This window comes from Manis pentadactyla, chromosome 2 (genome assembly GCF_030020395.1).
Source record: "Manis pentadactyla isolate mManPen7 chromosome 2, mManPen7.hap1, whole genome shotgun sequence".
NCBI lineage: Eukaryota > Metazoa > Chordata > Mammalia > Pholidota > Manidae > Manis > Manis pentadactyla.
Genome location: NC_080020.1, coordinates 59,884,991 through 59,911,312, shown reverse-complemented (window position 1 = coordinate 59,911,312; position 26,322 = coordinate 59,884,991). Strand labels below are relative to the sequence as shown.

Sequence of the window (26,322 nt, the reverse complement as noted above, 5' to 3'; positions counted from 1 at the left end):
AAAATGCAAAAAAGGGAGATTAATACAGTGGTGTTTGTGAAAAAATTTAAGTGCTCAGGGTAGGAATTTGAACTTAATGGTTCACACAGTAGTACTCCATTTCTTTCCTACAAATATGATTATTGAAAAGATTAATATTTTATGTTGAAAAAGCTACTCATTTGAATAAGCTCTCAATTATAATATTCCCCATTAAAAATGTATTTTTTTTTCACTTTTCATTTGAAATAGCAGTATGTGTAAAATGCAACTGATGTTCTGGCTTTCATTCTGACAAGCTTTTGCAATATGTAGAAGACATGGTAGGAATAGTTCTTTCAAAGTATTCCTTTTGAACTTTTTGGTGCAGAATGGTGTCCGGGGCAGCTGAGGGACTGACTGGTGCCCTGGGTGACATCTGAGACAGCAAGTTATTGGTCTCTGTTCTTATCTTAATGCTAACCAGTCTTTACATCCTCCCTCTCTCCTTTTCCTTTCTCTTGTTGATTTAATTCCTCCATTCAACAGTATTATTGAGTGGCTACTATATGCTAGGCATCATTCCAGAGGCTGGAAATATAGCTGCTTTTTCTTTTAAAACTTACTGTCTTGTGAGGAAGGTGAACAATGAACAACGTAAACAAGTGAAAATATTGACCATGAAAAGGCCAAGACAGAGTAGGGAGAGCAGCACTGGGTGGATGGGGGGAGGGGAAGGCCCCTCTGCTCACAGGCAAGCTGACACCCTGATAAGAGAGAGCATGCTCCGGCCAGCAGATTCATGTTAGCCAGGCTGCACTCCCTCACAGCTTTCCTTGTACCGGAGGTGAAGCCAGTGGCACGCTTTCCCTCTTCTCCCTCCCCAGGGCTATACCAGAGGTACAAGATGGACTGTCATTCCCTAATATGCCTTCACTTTCATACTTCCGATTAAGAATTCACTAATTATTACATATTTTGGAATGCTTTCCTGATCCCCCCACTCCCCCCTCGCTTCACCCTTTAGTACCACACTGCATGTTGCATTTGCTTCTATGATAGACCTTCTCACATTGCCTTGCAACATTGATCTTTCCTCTATTTCCAAAATGCCACCACTCCCTGTCCCAGTAAAAGCCCGGTAAGCATCATTTCTATTCATCTTTGCTTTTCTAGAGGCTAACACAGTGTCTGAAAAAAATGTTTCAATAACTGTGTTGTACTTTTTAACCAAATAAATTGTTTAATGTTGCAATATTTCTCATAATTTCAGTTTACAAATACACTTCTTTCTTTTCTGATACCTAAATGAAATGAAAGCAGAAAATGTAATATAAGGGGTTAATTTAAATAACATAATGCATTCTTTTCAATTAAATAAAATAAAATGTAAAAGGTACATTAATAACTAGCCTCCTCTCTTTCACTATTCTATTTTTCTCAACCAAAGACAGCAGGATTCTGAACCACATTTAGAATGAATCAGAAGAAATATAAGAGACAAATAGAAAAACAACATAATCGTATATGCACTTTTAAACTGCAAAATGGAATTATATAAGTCATTTGAAGATCTTTGTGATTCCTTATAGTGCAATCCATTATGTGGCTCACCTTAAATTATAATGTAACACTGAAAAAAATGCCATGGCCCTAAGTAATATTTTGTGTAGATGATGTCATCATGTGTTTATAGGAATTAGAATAGTTATTTGTTGCTTTTCTTGGAAAAATGATATAAACATTTGAAAGCAATATTTAAAAAGAAAATACATTGTGAATATTTAGTTGCACATGCTTTGTTTGTTTGCCCACTCCTAATATGGGAAGAAATTGATCATAGTGAGTTCATTCCTACAGTTTTAAAACTGTTTGCCATCTTTTCCATTTGATTGAACAAATTAAGTATCATCAATTTACAGATTAATAATCATTGCCTTTAAAAATAATGGCATTTTCCTGCTGTTTCTGGTAGAGTCTTTGTGTGTGTGTGTGTGTGTGTGCCCCTTTATCCACCTCACCACCACTCCCACCCACCCCATCTCCTCCCCTTAGGTAACCACTAGTCACTTCTCAGTGTCTATGATTCTGCTGCTGTTTTGTTGCTTCTGTTTTACTTTGTTTTTCTATTTTACTGAGCATAATGCCCTCTAGCTTAATTCATGTTGTTGCAAATGGTGAATTTCTTTTCTTTTTATGGCTGAATAATATTCCGTTTGTATGTATACCACATCTTCTTTATCTGTTCATCTATTGATGCACACTTAGGTTGCTTCCATATCTTGGCTATTGTAAATAGTGTGGCAATAAACATAGGGGTGATAAGTCTTTTTGAATCGGGGATTTTGTTTTCTTTGGGAAATTTCTAGGAGTGGAATTACTGGGTCAAATGGTATTTCTATTTTTAGTTTATTTGAGGAACCTCTATACTGCTTTCCACAGAAGCTGAACCAATTGGCATTCCCATCGGCAATATAAGAAGGTTCCCATTTCTCCACATCCTCTCCAACAATTTATTTTTTGTCTTTTGGATAGTGGCCATTCTAACTGGTGTGAGGTTATGTCTCATTGTGGTTTTAATTTGCATTTCCCTGATGATTAGCAATGTGGAGCATCTTTTCAGGTGCCTGTTGGCCATTTGTATTTCTTCTTTGGAGAAATGTCTGTTTCTGGTAAAGTCTTTTTAAGTCTACTTATGATCTCACCATTTTTACTTTATAGCAGTTTTCAGGAATGACCATTATGTTCTTTGGATGTGAATTACTTCCCAAAAAGGAGAAGAATATTAATAACACAAATGCTTAACTTTATTTTTTGTGTCATTTTCTACATTTAAATACATTTTTATATTGTTCCTACTAAAATGTCAATTACTAGATAATAAAAAGTAAAAAGATAAATTCAGCTGAATATAATGAAGAGAAGGGAATAAAATATATGAATTTGATTTAATAATTTAACTTTTGTTTTCTTCATATGTGACAGAAAAACATGTCAACTCCTAAGATTTTAGTTGAATGATAATTACTATATAAAAGAGAAATCTAGTATTATTTTGATGCACTCTCAAGGTAAATGTCTGCTTTTGTTTTTAATTTATTGTGAGTTCAAAGGGAATAGTTTCATGAGTTTCTGTTAATGATAAGTAAATAAAAATAAGAAGAAAATAGTGAGGAGAGAGCAAAGTTGTAGCTTCTGCTTCATATTAGAAGCTATTAGCGTTAACACATATATCATGAATATCTTTAATTCTTAATTAAAAATCTTGATTAAGATGGAGGGGTTTCTGGTTTTTCACCTTTAAATATTCTTTAACATGGAGAGTTGACTATGATGGATTGTCTAATATGTAATAAATACAGATCAGAGGTCTGGAATAATTCTTAAAATATCCACTCCAACTCCCTGAATCTCTGAAGAAGTGTACCTAATTTCTAAAGATCTTTTAAATTTTTTTCATTACTTTTTCATTGTGATACATGTCATACATACAGATGCATGCACAGAGCTTAGGTGGTTTAAAGAAATAGCTATAAACTCCCATGGAAACGCCACCCAGATCAAGAAATAGAACATTACTAGTATTCCAGAAGTACTGTCCATGGGAAATTTCATTTGCTTTCTATCAAAACCAGTCTAGTTGTTTTCAAAGTTATTCAAGGAATCCATGTCCAATCATTCTTTTCCCCAAAGTTTCAGGGACGTATTATTGGAAAGAGTTAAAATCCACAGAAACCCTGGCTAGGCCAGTGATATTTCTGTTCCTGGTACTTTTGAAATGCATCGAGTGACTGAGAATAAAAGTATCATTCAGGTAATTATACCAGTTGATGCACTTGGTGGATAAACTGTAAAGAGCATTCTTCTGTCTGTTTTTGAAATGCAGGGGTTTAAGATGAAAAGTTATAGAGGTCTGGGTGAATAGCATGGACACTGACTATCATTTTTGATGATATAACAAGTCCAGAAGAACTGCAGTCAGTTGAACAGCAGGATAGAAAGCAGCTACTAGAAAGCGATCTTCAATTAATAAGACAACAGAAAAATGACTTAAGTAATGTAATCAGGTTTCTCAGAAGAAAAAAATGTCTACTGCCATTCCTGACTAGACACTAGATCTTTAAATGTACCCCTCAGTGCTCTGCCCATAAAACATGTTGCTTTTCTTTATTTTGGCAGGTACAGCACTATGTCCAAACTTGTTTCCTATGCTGCTTTCTTACACTGGGGCCATTTGTTTGGCTCTGTTATACTGTATTTTGGATTATTAATCACTGAGCAGATACTCTATTACTGTAAAAGGAATTATAAACATCACTGATGATGCAGCATTTCCCTCCCCCTTGAGGAGAGCTGTTGACAAGTATGACAATCTGTGGTCAGATTACTGGAACAGAAAGAAAACAGGAAGGAAAAGTAAATTAGCCATCACAAGTCTACATATATTTTTCTAAAAAGAGAGTTAAAAGAAGCACATTTAAAGGCAGGTATTTATTATAATTGAAGAGTGGAAAAAATAGTTCCCCTTTCAGATTTAGTATTGTATCCCCCCCACTACTTTATTTTCATTTTCCTTGCCCTCCTGGTTTACTTCCGTGCTCTGAAGCAGATCTGCTTAATAATCATTGTTGCCAGGGCAAAGCTGCCGTCAGCCAGAGACGTGACAGTGCACAGAGAGAGATATTTCAGCATTCCAAGACACAGAAGACATTAAATAAGGTGTCAGACAGACCAGGTCTTTATTTTGACCTATAAAACATAGATGCTATTATAAAAAGTATCACTACACAAAATGTCTTCGGCCAGTACCTTTTGGATTGTATCAATCTTCGAGGTTTGCAGTATATTTTATTGCTGTATTGTCTGCCTCCTCTTTTTTACATTTGAAAAGAAATCCAAGGGGAATCACTGTACTATATGTCAATTTTGAATCAACTTGTCTGACTTCAGAGGCACCCCTGAATGGACTGTTGTGTTTTCTTGTTAGAGTATATTCCTTAATATATTAAAGGGTCAAGGGTTTTATTATTACGAGCTTGGGGAAGAGCAGGAAATAATCAATATTCTTTTCTAGATCTCTCCCTAGGTGTCTTACAACCCCATCTATTTATTTTTTATTTCTCCTTTACTTCTCCTGGTTGAGGTCTTTTCTAGGTACAGTCTCTCTCATGTCATACACAGTCCATTAGGATATCCTATTTTCTCTACCTTCAGAATATACCGAGAATCCAGCCACTTGTTGTCTCAGCTGCTACCACTCTGGACCAAATCACATGGAATAGACAGCAAAAAATAATATGATACACTGTGCTTTTCTTGCTTATACCCTTCCCTCTCCCAGCCTCCTGAGGCCAACCTCAATAGCCAAAGGGATCCTTTTGAAATGTAAATCCATCGTCCTTCTCAGACTGCAGTGACTCTCCTTTGACTACCAGCAAGAGTCTCCACAGTGACCTACAAGGCTCTACAGAGCCATTCTGTTACTTGTCTGACCTGCTCCCCCTACTTGATTCAACCACATTTCCTGTCCCTTATCAGTCTTAGGCAATTGTCACCTTTATAGTTTTGCAATGTACCCCACCCCCCACCCCAGGAGTCCTACTCTGTAGTACCCTGCTTTCCCTTTTTTTCATACAATAGTAATTTATTATGTGTATTTATTGTCTGTTTTCCTGCTGTAATATAAGCTGTATGAAGGCTGGGATCCTTATTTTGCCAATAAAGCACTTAAAAGTTATTTATTGAGTAAGTGAATAAATATTTATAACGAAATAAGCTGTGCACCCCCCATTTCTTATTACTTTTCTCCTTTCCAGAGTCTCACAGCCCCTCTTATGTATAACTAGACAAATGAACAGAGCATTATCAGTTCTCTTAGATGTAGCATCCTAAACCAAATATTTAAACTGAAACTTAGAAAGTGCATCTCAAATATAATATCTTTAATGATTTTTAAGTGATCATAACACCCTTATTTCTGTCTCTGTCAAAAACATCTGTAAACCTTCATAATCTCTTGGTTCCAGAGAGGAGTAACTAAAGAAAGGGAGACACTTTTAAAAAATCTATATTTAACATCTTTTTTGATTTCTGTGTGACTCGAAGTGGAATGCAGATCTCCTGTAATTTACAGCTTGGAGTGAGGAATGAGAACCTCAGAATAAATGCAGAATAGTATCAGATAAGGAAATAGATCATCATCCTCTTGTCTTAATCCATTTGGGCTGCTACTACAGAAACTATAGACTGGGTAACTATAAACAGCAGAAGGGTATTTCTCACAGTTCTGGAGACTGGGAAGTTCAAGATCAAGACACCAGCAGATCTGAGGTCTGGTGAGAAGCTGCTTCCTAACTCATAGATAGCCATCTTAACGTTGCATCCTTGTGTGGAAGGGCTGAGGGCACTCTCCAGTGTCTCTTTTATGAGAATACTGATCTCCTCCATGAGGGTGAAGCCCTCATGACCTAACCATCTACCAGAGGCCCCGCATCCTAACACCATCACACTGGGGTCAGGATTTCAACATATGAGTTTTGGGGGAACACAAACTTTCAGTCTACAGCATCTGTCTATTCCTAGATTTAGAAATAAAATATCAGGACTAAGGGATGGAAATTTTTAAGAGAAAGTTTGACATTAAAAACCACAAAAAATGTGAAAAAAATTAGTTTACAGCAGTATTTTTTTAAAAAACAACCATGGCACATATTGTGGTTAGTTGAAAAGTGTTATTAAGTCAGTAAATTAGAATATTTTAAGTGAATTTAACTAATAACATTTGAAGACAGTAAGGATTCTACAGAAAAGAATAAAGATCTCATGTAAGTTAATGACAAAATACATATATCAGCAGAAAATGTAGTGAAAGTATGGGTTGGATTCTGGAACAGGAAGGTGGATTAAAAATTTTACCAAAAAATTTTGTGAAAATCTGGCTGAAAATTTTTGCCAAATGTTCATCAGTGAAGGGAGGAATCTTTTAATTCAGTTTTATCCATGAAGCTGATCACAGTATTATATGCTAAATAGCTGGAAGGTATAGTAGGTACATCTGATTAGGGAATCAACACCTCAAGCATCTGAGATGGGCTGGAGCAAAACAAATGAAATTTAATGCAGTGGTATAGACTTCTGTATTTAGTCCAAAATTGCAACCACCTGAAAGGATGGTACATTGTGTGCATAGAAGGGGCATTAGAATTCTAAGAGCTACCAGAAAAAATGCTGATGTGAACATCAACTATTTTAATGACTACTCTGACTACAAGGAGTCTTTCTAGCCTTTGCTTTTTTCCCCATTTTCAGAAACCACAATTTAAGAGGTCTCTGGATAAATGGAAACTCTTCCCAAAAATATTAACTGGTGTGGGAAATGAAGGAAGAGGAATAAACTATCTAGGAAACACACTGCCTAGGCACTGACATTGTATCTCATGTAATCCCCTCCACTCTGCAAGTTGATTAGTGTCTCCACTATACAGACATGCTCGTGTGCAGATGAAGTGCGGCAACAGTGATTAACTTTCCAAAGTCACACAGCTACCACCTGGCAAACCACCATTCAGACTGATCTGTCTTGATTCCAAATCCATATTCCGTCTCATTCTCTGTAGGAAGATTCAGGAAGGACTTCTATAGTTGACTTTAAATATTTTAAGGTTGTCATATCAAAGACTTGGTTTTTCTCTAAGAAAGAAAAAAGTAGACCAAATTGGTATAGGCTCTTGGGAATAAGAACTTATGGCTCAGCAAAGGCACTTCTAACGGAGGAAGCCCTCTGAGGACAGAGAGGGCTGCTTCATGATAGAGTTGCTTTCTGGTCCTTTAGGTAGTCATACCGGCTGGGTGATGCTGGATTCTTAAATTATTTGTCTTTTGATCTCTGAAAGTCTACAATTTAAAAATTCCTACGACCTAACACCAGTACCAAAGCCACAGTGGTAGCATTATTACGATTTTTATTATTTATTTGTGTTTTAGACTATTAGAAGAATATAAAGTCAAATAGTCTACAGTGCATTAGATGCATTATCAAACAAATATACTCCCAAAAATTCTTTGAGCTAATGTCTGTTTACAAATGAGGTTGCAGATTGAGAGTATTTGGAGTTTACCTAGAATAAAATGCCTTATAAATGATTTAACTGGGAATTTAATCAAGGCCTTTTATACTCAGTGCTCTTTTTACCAAAAGGTAATTATCAATAAAACTAACAAAATAGGCACAATCTTGGGAACATATTTCAACAGAACTAACTCAAGAAGTAGAAAATTAAAAAGATCTATAACCCTTAAAGAGATTCAATCAGTTATTAAAAACTTTTTTACCCCAAATCCTAAAAGGTGTGAACATTTATATATATATATATATATATATATATATATATATATATATATATATATATATTATATATATATATATATTTGGCTTTTTATGGGTATTTGGGTTGTTTCTAGCTTGCCTCTGTTATAAATAATGCTTGTGATGATGAACATTCTTGTATGTTTCTTTTGGTGTTCATGTACACACATTTCTGATGGAATTACGTGTAGGAATGGAAATTCTGGACCACTGGGTATGCTTGTCTTAAACTTTACTAGATATTGCCAAAAAGATTTCCAAAGTTTTATATTCTCACTAGCAGGACTGAGAGTTCCAGTTGTTCCATTGGTATTTTCAGTCTTTATAATTTTTGTTTCAGCTATACTGGTTGGTGAATAGTGGTATCTCTTTATATATGTATATATATATATGTATATTTATTAAGGTATAATTGATATACACTCTTATGAAGGTTTCACAAGAAAAACAATGTGATTACTACATTCACCCTTATTATCGAGTTCCCCCCCCAACCCCATTGCAGTCACTGTCCATCAGTGTAATAAGATGCCACAGAGTCCCTATTTGTCTTCTCTGAGCTACACTGCCTTCCCCGTGACCCCACACACACCATGTGCACCAATCATGATACCCCTCAATCACCTTTTCCCTCCCTCCCCACCCACCCTCTCCCATCCCTCCCCTTTGGTAACCACTAGTCCCTTCTTGGAGTCTGTGAGTCTGTTGCTGTTTTGTTCCTTCAGTTTTGCTTCGTTGTTATACTCCACAAATGAGGGAAATCATTTGGTGCTTGTCTTTCTCTGCCTGATGTGGTATGAACATTTTCATAAGAAAGTTCTGTGAACAATTGTAACCTAGAGTCTAGAAAAGTATTTGCTTCCCAAGTCATTTTATAAGGCTTGGATAACCTTGATGTCAAAGCTAGAAAAGTGAGGATGATAAGAGAAAAGTAAAGCAAGTCTTGTAAAATTTGATGTAGGAATCTTAAATAAAATAATGAAACTTAGTCCAGCCATGTGTCTGAAACATGTATCAGGACCAAAGAAGTTTTATCCAACAAGTTAGAGTGGTTTGACATTGGAAAATCGGTTAAGGTAATTCTCCACATTGATAGATTAAAGGAGAAAAAAACATATTTTCTTAACGATTTCTTAAAAACAGATAAAATCCAGTGTCCTGTCATAATAAGAACTGTCAGCAAACTAGAAACAGAAAGTAACATTACTAACTGGATAAAGGGTGTCTAACAAGACCCACAGCAAATGTCATACTTGATGCTGAAACACTGGAAGTGTTCCATTTACAATGGGAAATGAGACATTCTACTCTCACTTGTATTCACTACTGTACTACAGGTCCTATCCAAAGCAATAAACAATAAACATAAAAATAAAAATATTATATATGTATTTAAATTAAGATTAATGTTACATATAATTATATATGTATAATTAATATACATTAAAATTATACAGTCTTTTCTTTGAAACAACACTAATCCAAACTATTTTTCAATGATGACACTTGGAAAGAAAATTAGATTATCTTTCTTTGCTGTTTTATGCTTTTTATAAATATATTCTTTGTTTCTATTCAAAAGTGTTGATGGAAAAAAGCATGGATAAAACAAAGTCTAGAGGAAATCATTATTTTGTCTTGGAAATTCTTGACATAAAATTCTTTGATTAAAATGTATTGATGGGTATTGTCAATTTTTATAATGAGGATAATTTATAAAGAGAAATTTCTGGAGAATAATAGTTTAATACTTCAGGTCCTGCAAACTTTGATCTTACTGAACAGTGGTGGTATATATTTGGGATATACCATATACCAAAACAAATTAAAATATCTTTAAAAAGATATAAGTTAATTTCTGTCACCAATGAGAGTCTTATTTATATTTTGGAGATAAGGTGGTATGGCTTTTCCTTATACTCATCAGAGACCGAGCTCTTTCCAGCCCACCCCTCTTCCATCTTTACAATATAACCCCTGTCCTCCTATCTAGAACAGCTGTTAAACCAACAGGCATAAGATGCCTGCTTTAGCCAGCAGGATAGAAAAAGGGGAAAAGCAGGCCCACAAACAAACTTTGCCACATGGATTTTCATATCTGCAAGTGAGGCTAGGGCGTGTCATCCTTTAATTTAGCAGCATTGTGACCAGATAGAAATAGAGTTCTTGTGATGAATTAAAAGGAGAAATGGGAGATTGTAAGGCTAGTGGCCTCCATTATGGGTGATATTCTCACCTAATAATTAAGCTGGTTTAATTGTTGGAAGATTAGAATGAGGTAAAATCTTTACTTGATTTTACCTTGTCTCCTTAAGTATGGGAATAGTGTGTCACTGAGCTGTTTTTTTTTTAAGAAAATTTTGTCATTGTGAAAAGTAACAAATTAACATAGAAACAAGAATTAACACACATAACGAGCTTCATTAAAATCCAGTTATTTAGAGTGAACTTGTCCAATTCTTTAGAGCAAGTCATGCTAACAAATTGTACTTAGCATAATTGCTGGGTTAATACTATCTCTTTTTTTCAGATTAAACATTTTTGATTTGCATTTATTACAGTAGTTGTCCTCTGCACTTGAAGTGGTGATACACTGTTTATTTATATATTCTAGGACCCAGAATCAAGCCTTGATTCTTTCTACTGTATCTACTGATTGTCGAACTCTGCTACAAATATGCACAACACACACTGTTGTTTCTCTATTTTGTAGTATAAGAATCATTATTTCCTTGTTATTAAAAAATAATCAAATCTAAGGGGTTATGAGAACATGCAGAGTCTGTGGTTTTTGTCATTTGAACATCCTGGCAGTTTTGTTGTAGATATGTAATGACTTAAAGAGCTTTAAAGGTTAAAAGGAAGAGGTGTGAATTGTAGTGCTTCAAGTAAGTTTAGAGAGCATTCTCAGCCACTTCTCTCAGTCTGCCTATCACAACTTTACTGAAGGACCAAAAATGAACAGTTGCAAAAATATAGAGCTCCCTAAAAGTATTTATGAATTTATTCATAATCAAAATCTTTCTAGGACTATTTTTCTGAACTTACAAATATAGATTCATTCGTCTTGAAAAATCAGTTGGAGATAATAGTACCCAACAAAATGTTGACAAATAAGACAAAGGGAACTTGAACTGTCAGATGTGAAAAGTACCCATTATAAAATTAAAATCTGACCAAATATAAGAATGGATAGTTAATGAGACAGAATAAATAACTGGAAAAAGATGCTCCAATTTGTATAGCTACATAGCATCTGTCAGGACTGCCTGCACTTATGTGTATAGTGGCTATACACAAAATTGGGTAATTATTTGTGAAAAATTAAAGCCGATTCCTATCACATGCCATACACAAAAATATTCCAGATGGATTCAAAAGTTATTAACAAAAATGAAACCATCATTTAACTAATATCAAGGTGGGAGAAGGGCAAAAATGAGAGAAAAATGCAAAGGAAAAAAATGTTGATCACTTGGTTTCACAAAATACAACTTAAATTTATATATATGTGTATCCACATACATGTAAATGCATAGAAAAGAGATGGAAGAATACACATATACTCATTAAGGAAATGCAAATTAAAAACATAATTTAAAAAAGCACAGTGAAATATCACCACATACCTATCACATTAGCTAAATTTAAAAAATAGTGGTAACACCAAATGGCAGGGAGATGGAGAACTGGATCACTCATACATTGCTAATGGGAATCTAAATGGCACAGCCACTTTGGGAAAGACTGTGACAGTTTTTCACAGAATGACCATATGACCCAGCAATTGCATTCTTGAACATTTATCCCAGAGAAATAGAAATTTATGTTCACACAAAACCTGCATGTGCCTTTTCATAGCAGCATTATTCAAAGAAGTCAAAAACTGGAAACAACCCAAATGCCTTTCAAAAGGTGAACAGTTAAAAGCAAACTGTGGTGCAGCTATACCATGAAATAAGACTCAGCAGTAAAAAGGGATGAACTGTTGATATGTGCAAGGACTTGGATGAGTCTCACAGGAATTACAGTGAGTGAAAAGTCCATCTCAGAAGATGTATGGTTCTGTTTATAAAACATTCTTGAAATGACAAACTTAAAAGATGGGGAACTGATTTCCTCATTGTGCTATTGTATCATAGTTGTACAAGATGTATCATAGGGGACATTGGGATGGTTCTGCCTGTTATTCCAATTGCATGTGAGTCTGTAGTAATCTAAAAACAAAAAGTTCCCCTAAATAAGAATAAACAAACAAAAAATGAATGATCCTTCAACTCAAGAGGAAAGGGTCAAAAGACTCAATGGTGTGGGTAAGTAACTTGCCCAGAATCCCACAGCCTATGAGTAGCAGCACTTACATTTGAACTCAGCTCTCTGACTTTGAAGTCTGTGTCTCCACAGCATGTGCCATCTTCCTGAAGGTCCCACTCAAGGTAAATGGCAGTCATTTTTACAGGCAGGCCTTGAAGCCAGGTCTCCAGACTAGCAAAGAAAATTGAGATCAGATCTGAGGTTGTAGTCAGACTCTCTTCAACTGTGTTTTCCACAAATATCTGGCAGTGCCTCTCAAACACCATCTGTGCATCTCAATAAAATGCACATTCTAATTCATTCAGTCTTGGGTGGAGCCTGAAACCATCTAATAAGTTCCCAGGTGGTAACCCATAGACCAGTCACTGAGCAGCAAGGATAAAAGCTGTTCTGTCATAGCTGTTTGTACCTGAGATGACTTCAGGAACACCTGGCAGGTATTCAGTACTATAGATGTGGTTAGGACGTACCAGAGAGAGGAGGGAAAGCATTGTCAGGCTGTAGTTAAGCATGGGGGTGTCTCCATAAGTGAAGGCTGTTGACAGGCATTTTGAGTGTGGAAAGAGAAAAACCCAAGACTCAAAGCATAATGTTAAGGTGATGCTTTGGGGTCTGGTGCAGTGATAACAGCTGCTTGTTGGGAATGTGGTGTCCATGTCTACAGTAGTCATTTCTATGTAAGATAAATTACTAAGGTACAAAGCATATTGTGCCCACATCCCAGACTATCATCATAGTGATGATAGTGATCATCAAAACTGACAGCTCTCATTCCATCCATTTAGTATTTGGGGGCTTGATTTGCCCTGTTATCTAAACTGGTTATTATCAGAACATTCCCAGCTCCCATTTATTCAAGGGTATGCATGAAACATTGTGCCCAGGAGTTTTAGATGCCCTTCTTCCAAAGTCAGGCTTTAATTATTCATGCTTTTATCAGTCTTATGCAAGGTGCCATGTTTCCTGAAGTAAGTAAAGCTTGGTGTGGCTTTGTTATGATGGGAAATTAACAAATGAGTATGAGAGCTGGGTAAATGGAGTGTGAAACTGTGTGGTGTTTCACAGTGTGAGCTTCTTTCGTGGTCTCTATTTTTTCATGCACTAGTTCTCATCTAGTGCACATTTGCTTATGGGTCAACAAGCCCATAGGCTGTAGTAGTTTCTTTAAAACATCAGGCCTGAAGGGCGAAACACTGTGTAACTACACTGCTGGCCAAGTGACAAGGCTCTAATTTCATGGGGTGTTGTGCTGACTTGCTTCTAAAGACGAAGTCGATGCTTTTCCTTTTCCCTCCTCCGTTGGCACAGTCCCTGATGGTGGAGATAAAGATACACTAAGCTATCCTTGAGAAGCTCACTTCCTCACGCTCTCTTGCCTCTGATCTTGCCCCCAACCTCCCCCACTTCAGCCTCCACATGATGGTCTGAATGCCCTGCAGCACACCTGGGACCCACCAGCTACAGGATGATGTCTAACGATGCTGGCACGGATCAGGAGGCCTGCTGGGCATGGGCTCTGGCCCTTCTTTCAGCCTGGTTGCCCAGCCCTCCCTCTTCAGTATTCCTGGCACTCTAGCTGTATTTAACCGTGTGTAGTTTTTATCCTCAACTTGCTCTCTCCTGCTTCAAGGCTTATCTGTAGGCCATTTCCTCTCTTTTGGATGCTTTTTCTCCCCTGGCCACCTTGTGGACACCTGGTGCTTACAGCTATGGCTCCTCGATGAAGCTGCCTGTCTTAGTCAATGCTGGTTGATTTCAAGGAACAGGAACTCAAATGATCACAAATAAAACTGTTTATATAAACGAAAGAGGAGGCCACTTTGTGGACATTCCCAAATAGAAAGGGAAATACACTAGGATTCGGGGGATAAAATCCCAGTCAGGAACCCAGGTTGCTCCCATGGTATATTCTGGCTTCTGTCACCTACCTGTGCGTCTGCTCTTTTGATTTGCAAAGTGAAGTCCTGGCCTCTCTGCTCTGTTGACACTTCAGCTTGCTCATGGCTTTGCTTTGGCTAAACTCCGACATCAGTTTGGCCCTGATTCCACATAAGTTTTCAATTCAGCTAACATCTCATTTTCCCAGTTTCAGATTCTCAGGAAGAGAGATTTGGATCAGCCCAGTGGACTCAAATGGTTCAGTGGCTACAGCCGAGAAGGGGACCTTAGGTATCCAGGGCACACCTTTTAGAGCTACTTGGTGCCATTGCTCTGATACCACCATTCAGAGAGAGATGAACCTTCTTCTCGCTCCCAAGCTCCACTTTCCTGAGCTCCTGAATATCCAGTTTTACTTGATCCTTCATTCAAATGTTCTCAGACTTTAGGGTGTAGCACCTCATTTCATATTAAGAAACCCTTTTCCAGATTCTGGGGTTGTTTTCCCTCTCAAGGTTTCTTTGCTAAGTGAGAAGAGGAAAGTCACTTTTTGGAATGGTCACACTCTCAGTGATATTACTATAATTTTTTTTGTGTGTGTGTGAGTGCAGGAAACTCAACTCTTTGTTTACTTGGGAAGAAAAAATTACAATAAAATTTAAAAGAAAATTAGATTTTTTAAAGTCCCTGTGCTGTGAAAATGTATCTACTTGAGTGAGCTAAAGATAGTAAAATTACATTAGGTTAATATCATTCAGCTCTTGAAACTACTTCCTAAGACTATTCCAGTGAGAGTGCTTTAGATGATAAGGGGCAAAATTTTTCCAGAAAAACTTATTTAAGTGGAAATATCCTAAAGAAACTCAACTAAAGCTGAAATCAGTCAGAAAATTATGGAGTTTTTAAATACATACCACATTGTACAAATTCTTCCATGATGCCCTATTTTGAGAATTTCTCTTACAGAATACCAGTTCTGTAATAGGGAAAAGAATATGGTGAGGGTTTACTGATTATTGCCAATCAGAAACACCGTTTTTTGAGGGGCCTAGTTCAAATAGGCTGTGTGATCCTCCTGACAGACCTCTTGCTCTGTGCTGGGGTTTGCAGGACTCACGGAACGATTTTTCACTGTGGTGTTAGAAGAGAAAGTATACCTGAAGAGAAGAATTGGGTAAATTCTTTTGAGTTACAGAATTATGGAATATGTTCTCTTTCTTTCTCCTCACAGCCTCTCCCCCACCCCCACAGCTCCTTCCCCACCCTCCACCCACAGAACTTGACTCTGTCTTAGTTTTCCATCTCTTAGTAGAGGATATTGATACCTGTTATGCTTGCATCTTATGATTATTTTGGGAAATCACGTGGATGTATCATATAAACTGTGATGTTTTAGAAAAATGAGACACTGTTAGGGCCTAGTATGTGCGGTGAAGGGAAAAAAAGATGCTTGACACGTAACCCCTGCCCTAAAGCATTAGCAGTTAGCCTGGGAGTCAGGCTCCCCACCTGAACCTTCTGAGTCAAAACATTCAGAGTAGGGCCTGGTCCTATTTTAAGCCTCCTCTCCCCAGATTATTCTTACTGGGAAGGTTTTGGAAATACTGACAGAAGATTGAACTCTAATTTTCTTTATTCATGAAATGGGGGATAAAACAAAAATATCTACCCAGTAGATCATGACAAAGCAGGAATAAGGTACCATTCTTGAAAGTACCACATGGTGCTTAGAACATGATAGGTGCTTAATAAGTGGTAGTTTCCCTTCCTTTCAATGAGATGAAGAGAAAATTGACAGAACCCAAAAGGAAGTACAAATAAAGTGTCCTGGTGGTTCAGAGCCATAGGAAGAAGAGCTTGCCCTTTGGGAAGGAGTGGGAAGGAGTTCCCTCTGCTGGCCTACCACTGTGCAATGTGGAGTGCCCTGGTCAGTAGGTAGACTCTGGCATCTCACAGAACTTGGTCCTACAGAACTTAGTTTCAAGTCCTGCCTTCTCCATTTAATAGCTGAGTAACCTGCAACATGTCACTTAACCTCATTTGTATAATAAGGATAATAATACAACCTAACTGAAAAGGTTGTGAGGCAATAAAGCACTCATTCATTCGTTCAACAAGTATTTTTGAGCACCTACTCTCTGTCAGGCATTGTTCTGGATGCTACAAGTACAGGAGTGAGCAGGGCAGCAGCTGAACACCACTGTAGAGTCTGTTCCCAAGGAAGGGGAGCCATTGTCATGCTGTGATAATCTGCCAGCCCCATCTAGACCGGAGCAGGTAAGCTTAGGTGAGGACAGCCTTGACCTGGAGAGCAGAGCTTCTCAACCTGGAGAGTTTCAAAAAGCTACACATTCTTTGCCCCTCCCCCAGGGGTTCTGACTGAACAGGTCTGGATTTAAGCATTGATATAGATATATATTTTTAAGCTTCACAGATCCTATAGTCAGAAGATTCTAAGGCCAAGCAAGCTTATGACTTTATTTATACAGTCTAATTTTGCTTCAGAAACAGGCTCCCATCTCCCAGTTTGCTTTCAAAAGTGCTTTGAAGTAGCTCAGCAGGTAGACATAGATGAGGTTTTTGATACTGCAAGACTGAGGCTAGACGGTATTGGACTTTTGGGAGCAGTTCCTGTCTTCCTGACTGATCCTCATGGGAGAATGTTTTTTTAAAGGAAAAGAGGTAGAGCTCTTTCATGGTTATTGTCTTCCTTTGTCTTCCCAGAACCCCTATGAGGTAAAAAGGGAAAGAATAGCTTTGGTTGTTCTCTGTAATATTTGTAATTAGATTGAGTGCTGGAAAATTGCTTGTCAGAGCAATCTGGAACACAATACACAGACCTGAATTTGCTTGCTTCAACAGCACATTCAGGAATGTTCCTTGACCATTAGTGAATCCACAGTTAATGGAATATTCAGGTCTATACTAAATCTAAATGGATTTGAATAATCTACCTCTATATCGCCTCTCAATTAAGATATAGTTTCATCAAAATACAGTCTAATTGTATTATTGGTAGTGGGGAATCCCACTGTGATCCTGAATAAATAGCTAAAGCATACATTTTAAGTCTCTAAAGTATTCCTAAAATCCAATGGAATTAGATAAGCAAAGAAATCAGGAGAAAGTATATGGAAATGTTTTTGCCACAGATTAAGTGTTTCTTGTCTATTTATGCACCATTAATTAAAGGCATTTATTTTGAAATATTCAGTTACACTGTTATACCTAGGTTAACAAAATTAAATAGAAACTAGCCTTTTTCCATTGAAAGAGGCACTGTATATGCCAAGGTCATAGAGTAGTGGAGGTTTGGTGATATTTTAGTTACAAAAGCTGCCTTGAAATACCACCACCAACAAAAATAAATGCTACTGCATTTTACCACTGCTGTGCTACTTAGAATTAAACATTTAGTTGTTTTCCTAAGAAAGGTAAGTATTAAGTACATTATTTTACACTTCCGCTATTGAGAGTTGTTTCTTCCTGCTTTCCGATTCCTTGGACCTATGACATAGAAACAAAGAAAACTACCAACATTTTAGATGTTTTTGGTGCCACTCAATTTTTTTGCTCATCATATTTTTATTCTGTTTACTGTTTGAGTCTTAAACACGGTGACTTACCTAGAAATCTTGAGGCTGTATCATAAATTTCAGAGTGTATAGTTGGAAAATGGCTATCGATTAATGAAACTATAATAAATGAAAAACTACTGAAGGATTGCACAGCACAATGCAGAAAGGTTAAGAGCCGATATAATCCCATTGGCTGGCACAGATGACAGACAGACGGTGACTGATGTGTCCAGGGTACTCAGCAGAATGCGGGCCGTGGCAGCTGTGTGTTCTCTCTTTCTTGGAAGTAGCCTCGGCGGAAGTGTGCTTTGACCTAGAGCCTCTGCCAGCGTACTGCCTTTGTTCACCCCTTACCTGGAGTTCCTGCCAGAAGCCCTAATGCGAATCTTAGCGGCGTCCTGGACCTTTAGAAACTGCCCTAGCTCGCCCTTAGGGACCTCCCCTTCCCTCACTGCCTTGGTGGTCATTATTTTTGACACATGGCATTCAGTATATGAGTTATTAGTTTCCTTTTTAATTACATAATTAATGGATGGTTCAATGACAGATTTCTTGTCCCTAGTGCAGAAGGCCTACAAAATACTTTTCTTTCAAGACATTATGTTAGGAATTGAAAAAGCACCAAACTAATAGATAGGAGACATTTTATCCCTGGTTCTGCTCTGAACTTGGACAAGGAACTTCTAGCAGAGCACTTAACCTACCTTATTTCTTTCCTCAGCTATTTTATAAATGAGGAAATTGAACTACATAATCACCAGGTAATCTACCTTAAAATTGTATTTCTGGGACTTCAAGTTCAATGTGGCAGATTGAGTACATGATTTTTGTCTTCTTTACTTCCCAAATCCCTCTAAAAAGGATGGAAAAGGAATTTTAGAAGTTATAAACCTGCAAAGATAAAGAAAATAGGAGAGATTCCACAGCAAGCAGGAGATGAACACATATTTGGAAAGTGGAAGCTAGAGGACTGATAACAGATTTAGTATAACTCTAGCAGTTGTTGTTTTACTGCCTTCGAGAGGCAAGCCCATGCGAGGCAAGCTGAGCAGCCTCAAAAGCCACATGACGGGCTCAAGCTTGGTGGTACCAGGACCACGGAAATTAGGGATGCCATATGGGCCTGAAGCTGGGGAATCAGTGTGGGAGTCTGCCCCAGCCGCCTCTGCCTGCCGTTCCCAGAACACTGGCAATATATCCCAACCTTTCAGGAGACAGGCAGATTCTTTTCTAGAGAATTGAAAAGCCCCCATGATTTAGGGAGGTGTCTGACTTGAAAAGAATTTTTAAGAAAGAAAAATGTAAAGGGAACTGAGTTGGAACTTCTCAATTGGAACTCAGTAGAGAGGAATAGAAAATAGAAAATGCTGAATGGAAAAGTTGAGGAAATCTCTAAGAGGATGAAAATAAAACAGAGACAATAGAAAGGAAATGGTAGGAGTATTTGAGGAGCATTCCAGCAAATCCAACATCCACATGTAGGAGGTAAAGAAAAGATAGAGATAATTGGGGAGAAAATTATCAAAGAAATACGTAATTTTATTTATTAATAGTGTAATTCATAAATCTTTAGATTAAAATGACCTAGCAAACTGAATGAAAAATGCTTAAGAGAATGAATGAGAAAAGACACAAATTAGGGTATATCAGTAAAAGTTTCAAACTGGATGCTAAAGAGAAAATTTTCGAAGCTTCTAATGGGGTGGAGGTTGGAAGATTGAGAAAAAGAACAGATAAATCATGAAAAAATCAGAAAGAGAATGGTGTCTGACTTCACAATAATAGGATTATAAGAAAGAAGGTAGAAGAAGGATATTCTTTAAATTCTTAGAGGAGATGATTGTCGTCTTGTAAATCTGTATTCAGCCAAACACAATGAAGGGTGTAACTAAAATAAAGATAATCCAAACAAGGTTCAGGAATTATATCATAGTAAAGATAAAAAGGTGTACAAGAAAGTTAACAAACATAGGACAATTACGTGGCTCAGTGGAGAACAATAGTTACATAGCTTTCAATTTAAATACTGATTTTGCTAAAAATTGTGCCAAGTCTATTAGAAAGCTGGTGGGATGGGAAGGTGGGGGGGAGGGTGATAGTAAGAGACTTAAATCCTTATCTTCCGAAGTGTGAAGTAAATAGGTAATGGATAGAACTGTGAATTGGTTAAATAAGAACATCAACATATTTGGAATAATGAAGGTAAACACCAGAAAAGTGTACTAAAAGAGTGGCAAAAAGTTGGATCTGAGGAGTAGGGCTTGAGGTGGTTGGGCAGAGGACTGCTGTTTTCACTGTGGGATTTTAGTACTATTTGACCTTTAACTATGTGTATATACTACTTTGATTTTTAAAAGTCGATTTGCTGTTTCTAAAACTTTATATTATTCAAATTTGGTGTGTATAATTTTTCTCAAACTTTACTGTGAGACCCTTTGCATCCCTTGTTCCCATTCATTTGCTTAACATTTATTGAGTATGTCAGTGTTGGAACAAGTAGAATGAAGCTCCTGTCTCCCTGGATTAAAAAAACAAGAAAGAGCTTTTTCCTTTTTTGAGGCCTTAGCAAACAGTACATTGGGTAGGAGTAGGCATGAGTGTGTATTGAAGTTCACACCCATACTTCTCTGTAAATCATATAAACTTCGTAACCTACATCCTTCTGAGTAGTTGTGTAGTAGTTAAATTTGCCCACTTGATCTGGTTCTTCTGCCTTAACATTCTCTTTTCATGTAAATATGGGTAATTTCTAAATTCAAGTCCTCTGCCTTCATCAGGGGCTTTCTGGGCTCAAGCTGATGGAGCAGGCACTGTGTGAGCATCAACCCATTACTGCCTTGAGGGGTGGGGTTTTTCAGTAGGTCACATAGAAGGAAAAGAAGGAAAGAGCGTGTGGTGAATTACAGCACTATAGCTTTTTAAACTCCAGCTTGGATCGACAGAATTCACCTCTGTTCCCCTTTTATTGCTTAAAGAAAGTCACATTCCCATTTGAGGGACAGTATGTGTGACTTCCCTACCTGGAAATTTACCCTGCAGTGAGGTGTGTCTCTCTTACAGCAGATACAGTGCCCTACAAAATGGGACTTTTGGGAAATTTTGACATAAAGAGTAGAGAAAAAAGAAATATGGGTTAGAAAAAAAAAAAGTAGCTGTAACCATTGACTACTATTAAGTCTTGGATTCAATGAATTGTTTTGGAGGGCAAATATGAGGAGACAGGAAACTCAAATTAGCAGTTCCATTTTGGTAAAGCAAAAAGCAAAATAATGTACTGATTGAGTAAGTGTGGAGCAGTAGGAACATAAGATGGAGAGAACCTGAAACTAAGTGTGTGGGGAGAACTCTGCATAGTCATCAGATGTACTCTCCAAAAAGTTTTGAAAATACTATTTAATGTGCATAAAAGTGTGATTGCTTCTCCTTAGAATTTTTCTATAATTGTATTAATGTTGATTGTCTCCTAAGGAGAAAGATTCAGAAGATTTCAGGAGTGAGTGAAGTACTTAGGTTGTGTGGTGTATATATTTTGATTATGTATTGAAACATAATCAAACTTAAATATTTTAATGTATCTCATTTGTTATATCCTTGAAGGATAATTGTAACTCAGTAAGGAATTAATTGCCTCTCTAGTGTTTTGTTTTTACATAACAAAGGCTTCCTTAATAACCTTTTTTCTCATCAAGTGTAATACCGATAGTGATTTAAATATCAGAATGAAAAGGAAATTTTAATATAGTTTTATTCTTTTTAAGGCAAATTTATACTGCTTAATCCATTTATTTTTCTGACTTTAAAATTTCTTTTGTTTAAGATAAAAACTTTGTGTTAAAGATGTTGACCTTTTTGATAGCAGGCAAATTTTTGATATTTTATGAAAGGATAAAGAGACAATTACAAAGTTTCAGGAACAAGAAATAAAGTACTTTTTAAATATCTTAAAGCAGTTCTGAAGCCTTGAGTACAAGACCAAGACAGCACGTGCTACTGCTGTATTTTTAATAACGGGGAGTGAAATTTCACCTTTTTATCTTAACTGACTTAATTGATCAAATAATTTATAGTATATTTTTCTATCGTTTAACTCTACTTATATTTCACAATATCATTCTTTCATTCCTGTCATTTGACTTATCTTTCTTTAGTCATGGATGAAGATATCATGAAATAAAATGCAAATTCCACAATGCCAAAAGAGCAGTAATAGGGACAGAGCTTTCCTAGGTGTGTATCAGCATGACCAGCCCAGAAGCTGCCTTCCCAGTTGGTATCCATTCCTGAATTAAGGAAGCGGTCATCTGCCAGCCATTATGATAGTGGAAATGACCAGCTGGTCAAGCATGGACCATTAATTTTGAATGTATTGATAGAGACATAAATTTCTCTGAAAATCATATCACAAGATCAAACAGTCAGCTTATTTTAAGTACATTCTGATATACCTCAAGGCTGATTATGGGAACCACTGATTATTTTACAGTTTAATTTTGTCAATGGAATTTTAAAAGGTGTGGTGATGACCTTAACATATTTTAAAGTAACAATAAGTGTATGATCATTTTATAACTACTGTACCTTTATGAACAGTATATACTAAAAGCTTAAGATCTGATTTTTTTCTATTTGGTTTCTATTTTTACTAAATATTTAAACATATTCTGTTTCAAGAGATAACACTCTATAGGTGCAATTACTGGAATTACTGGCAGGCAGTATATTGTTTGCATTATCAATAGAGTTTTGCATATTGTCATGAGTTAGTTGTATTATGATCAAAGTTTTTTAATCTGCATGATTTCATTATTTGAAAGAGAGACTTAATCTTACAATAATAGAAGTTCCTTATAATGGTAAGTAAAATTTAAAAAAATAAAATTTCATATACGCTAACTTTTAAAATTCCATTTCAAAAGCGCCATGTTCCAGCAAGGTAATTCACATAATCCCTCTATGTAGGAATAAATATTAAATTCAGTGGAATCAAGTAAATAGTAGTAAACTTGATTACTTATATTCCATTTAGTACTTAGTAGTCATATAGCACATTTTCATCTTTAGAATGTTTAGCAACAGTAAGTTGCATTTCTTGTCAATACTTCTATAAAGAGATAGGCAAGTATTACTAATAAGAATCTATTTGTCTCATTTAAATCCCAAGTACCTCTATCAGGACTACTATTTTATATTTATTTGTTTCCTAAAATATCTAATTGCTTTTAGAATGTAAATTCATGTTACTTACTCCACTGCTGATTTTTTTGAGCAGTTGCTTCTGCAAGCCTGTCTTTATATATATATAGTTTCCTTAAGTGATATAACACAAACATGAGGCATGACATATAATCTGTCTGTGCTGGTACCCAGTACCCAGTTTCCTAATAATCTTGACATAACATTGGTAATTCCCTTGAAATATAAATTGTGATTCCTGATTACTGGAGCATGTTTCAAATTATTTAGGTTAAGAGTTTAGTTCTCTTTTTGCTGTATGACAGAGTTACTGTTTTTGCTCTTATTTTTTGTGTTAGGAAGAGTGTTTAGATTTGGGTCTGTTAGCCCTTTTTTTTTTCTCTGACTCTTCAATGATAATTGTACAGTGTCTGGCATCTGAAGATGTTCTTGTACTCTGAAATTTTACTCAAAGATGAGATAAAAATAAATTCAGAATGCACAGTACGAAATTAGAAACATAAAAGAAAGATTTAAAATTTATCCATTGATAAAGTTGAACCAGAAACACTAGTAAGAACTTCTGTCTCTATGGTGCTTCATTTGAATTTTCTCAGATTATTTTGTTTCTCACAATAGCCCTCTGGTAGTGCATTTTATCAGTACCCCCTGCTTGCACAGTAGGAAACCAAAGTTTGGAAATGTGAAGTGAATCCTTAAGATGAGACTAAGAGCCAGGATTTCTGAGTTCAAGTGCAAGCCTGCACTCTCTGTCATAAACCAGTGGTTTCTACCTGTTGGCGCAGAATTCCCTGGGGGAGGGAGATTGGAAGTAGAGCCTGGCGTCACTGTCAGGAAGCAGGCATTGTGCGATGTGAAACATGTCTTACGTTTGTTTCTGTGTACTATTGATTTTAGTTATATGTGGTATAAAATAGAGATTTATTTAAAAGCATTACTGAATCAGTAATAGTTTATTTAGCCTTTACATAGTTTCTTAATAAACAAATACCAGAAGTACAGCCTTTATCAAGTACAGCTTCATGATTAGTAGCACCCTTCTCTGAAATAAGCCAATGTCAATGTCAAACAAGTTCCTTAACCTCTATTTCTTCAACTGTAAAATGGAGATAATAGTGAAGCTCATAGGATGTTGTGAAAATTAAATGATGTAAAACACAAAAAGTACTTAAAACACTGCCTGACATATAGCAAATATTCAGTAGTTGTTAAATATTATTTTAATTAGCAGTAGTATCATTATTATAAGGTATATGTCCATAAAATGTTGTGGGATTTTCATACTTAAAAAATGGGAACCAATTCTCCATACTTTACTGCCTGTGTGTTTCTTTATTGTGATTTAAAATTGGCTAACACAATTAGGCTATTTCACATTTCCTGTGAATTCAAAACCCAACTTTTCTAGTTATGATATAACTCAAGGTCGGGGCACATATCTTCAGTAATGGAGAAAGAAGGCAAGTACGATCAGCTGTGCACGCTCTGCCTCACGTCCTCGGAGTGATACCAGTGGGACCATCCCTGGTATGTTCTCTCACGCCTGAAGGATCATGTGCCTTACCTTTTTTCAGCTCTTATTTTCAGTTCCAGGGTGTAATGCAAATCACTATGGGAAACCTGGTAAAGAAGATTAGAAATTGGGGAAGAGCAAGCCAATCTGTAAGCACCAACTTAAAATAAACCACTTTTTCCTAAGCTCAAGGGAGTAAGAAACAGTTTAATAGCAATGAAATAAATTCACCACCTGTTTGTACAGCAGTATCAAAGAGTTCTAGCAGATGTGAGAATGCTTTGATCCTTTTCAGGCAGAAAAAAATTATGAAGCTCTTCATCGATACTTCTTGGGGAGTTTGGGAACACTGATCAAAGAAAACTATTATAATTAAAGACTATAAATTTTTTAAAAATTTTAATTTTTATTGAAGTATCATTGATACAATCTTGTATTGGTTTCAAATATACAAAACGGTGATTCAACAGTTACCCATATTACTAAATCCTCACCCACTCTAGTGCAGTTACTATCTGTCAACATAGAAAGATGTTACAGAATCATTTGAATATGTTCTCCATGCTGTATTGCTATCCCCATTAACAACTTATACTATGATTGAGAATTTTTGTGCCCCTTTATCCTCCTCATCCTCCCCACCTACCACCCCAACCCCTCCCACATGGTAGCCGCTAGTCACTTCTCAGTGTCTATAAGTCTATTGCTGTTTTGTTCATTGTGTTTTACTTTGATTTTATATCCCACAAATAAGTGAAATCATACAGTATTTGTCTTTGTCCACCTTGCTTATTTCACTGAGCATAATACCCTCTAGGACCCATCCATGTTGTTGCAAATGGTAAAATGGTAGGATTTCTTTTTTATGGCTGAGTAATATTCCACTGTGTGTATATATATATATATATATATATATATATATATATATACCACATCTTCTTTATCCATTCATTGATTGATGGACATTTAGGTAACTTCCATGTTCTTGGCTATTGTAAATAGTGTGATAACAAACATAAGGAAGCATGTATCTTTTTAAATCAGGGATTTTGTTTTCTTCAGGTAAATTCCTAGAAGTGGAATTACTGTGTCAAATGTTATCTCTATTTTTAGTTTTTTTGAGGAACCTCCATTTTGCTTTCCACAACAGTTCTACCAGTTGACATCCCATCAACAGTGTAGGAAGGTTCCCATTTCTCCACATACTTGCCAACACTTGTTAATTCTTGTCTTTTGGATAGTGGCCATTCTGACTGAAGTGATGTGATATCTCATTGTGGTTTTAGCTTGCATTTCCCTGATTATATTCAATGTGGAACATCTTTTCATGTGTCAGTTGTCCATCTTTATTTCTTCTTTGGAGAAATGTCTGTTCTGGTCTTCTGCCCACTTTTTAATTGGATTATTTATTTTTTGGTGTTGAGGCCTATGAGTTTATGTATTTTGGATGTTAATGCCTTATTGGGTAAATCATTTACAAATATACTCTCCCATACTATAGGTTGCCTTTTTGTTCTGCTGAT

General features: G+C 36.4%; 1 protein-coding gene and 1 long non-coding RNA gene across 17 annotated transcripts in view; one reads left to right on the top strand and one right to left on the bottom strand.

Annotated features, from left to right (window-relative positions):
• PAM (peptidylglycine alpha-amidating monooxygenase) overlaps positions 1 to 26,322 on the top strand; it is a 274,025-nt gene that overhangs the window by 81,524 nt on the left and 166,179 nt on the right. The window lies entirely within an intron of this gene.
• LOC130681028 (uncharacterized) lies at positions 816 to 21,723 on the bottom strand. Of its 2 annotated transcripts, XR_008994072.1 has the most exons (6): positions 17,965 to 21,723; positions 15,600 to 15,672; positions 15,430 to 15,491; positions 12,685 to 12,808; positions 7,508 to 7,647; positions 816 to 4,707 (listed from the first exon to the last, which is right to left on the bottom strand). It is a non-coding gene; the product is annotated as an uncharacterized LOC130681028 (long non-coding RNA). The 2 variants fall into 2 exon arrangements; XR_008994071.1 differs by lacking the exon at positions 816 to 4,707 and having other exon boundaries at positions 6,683 to 7,647.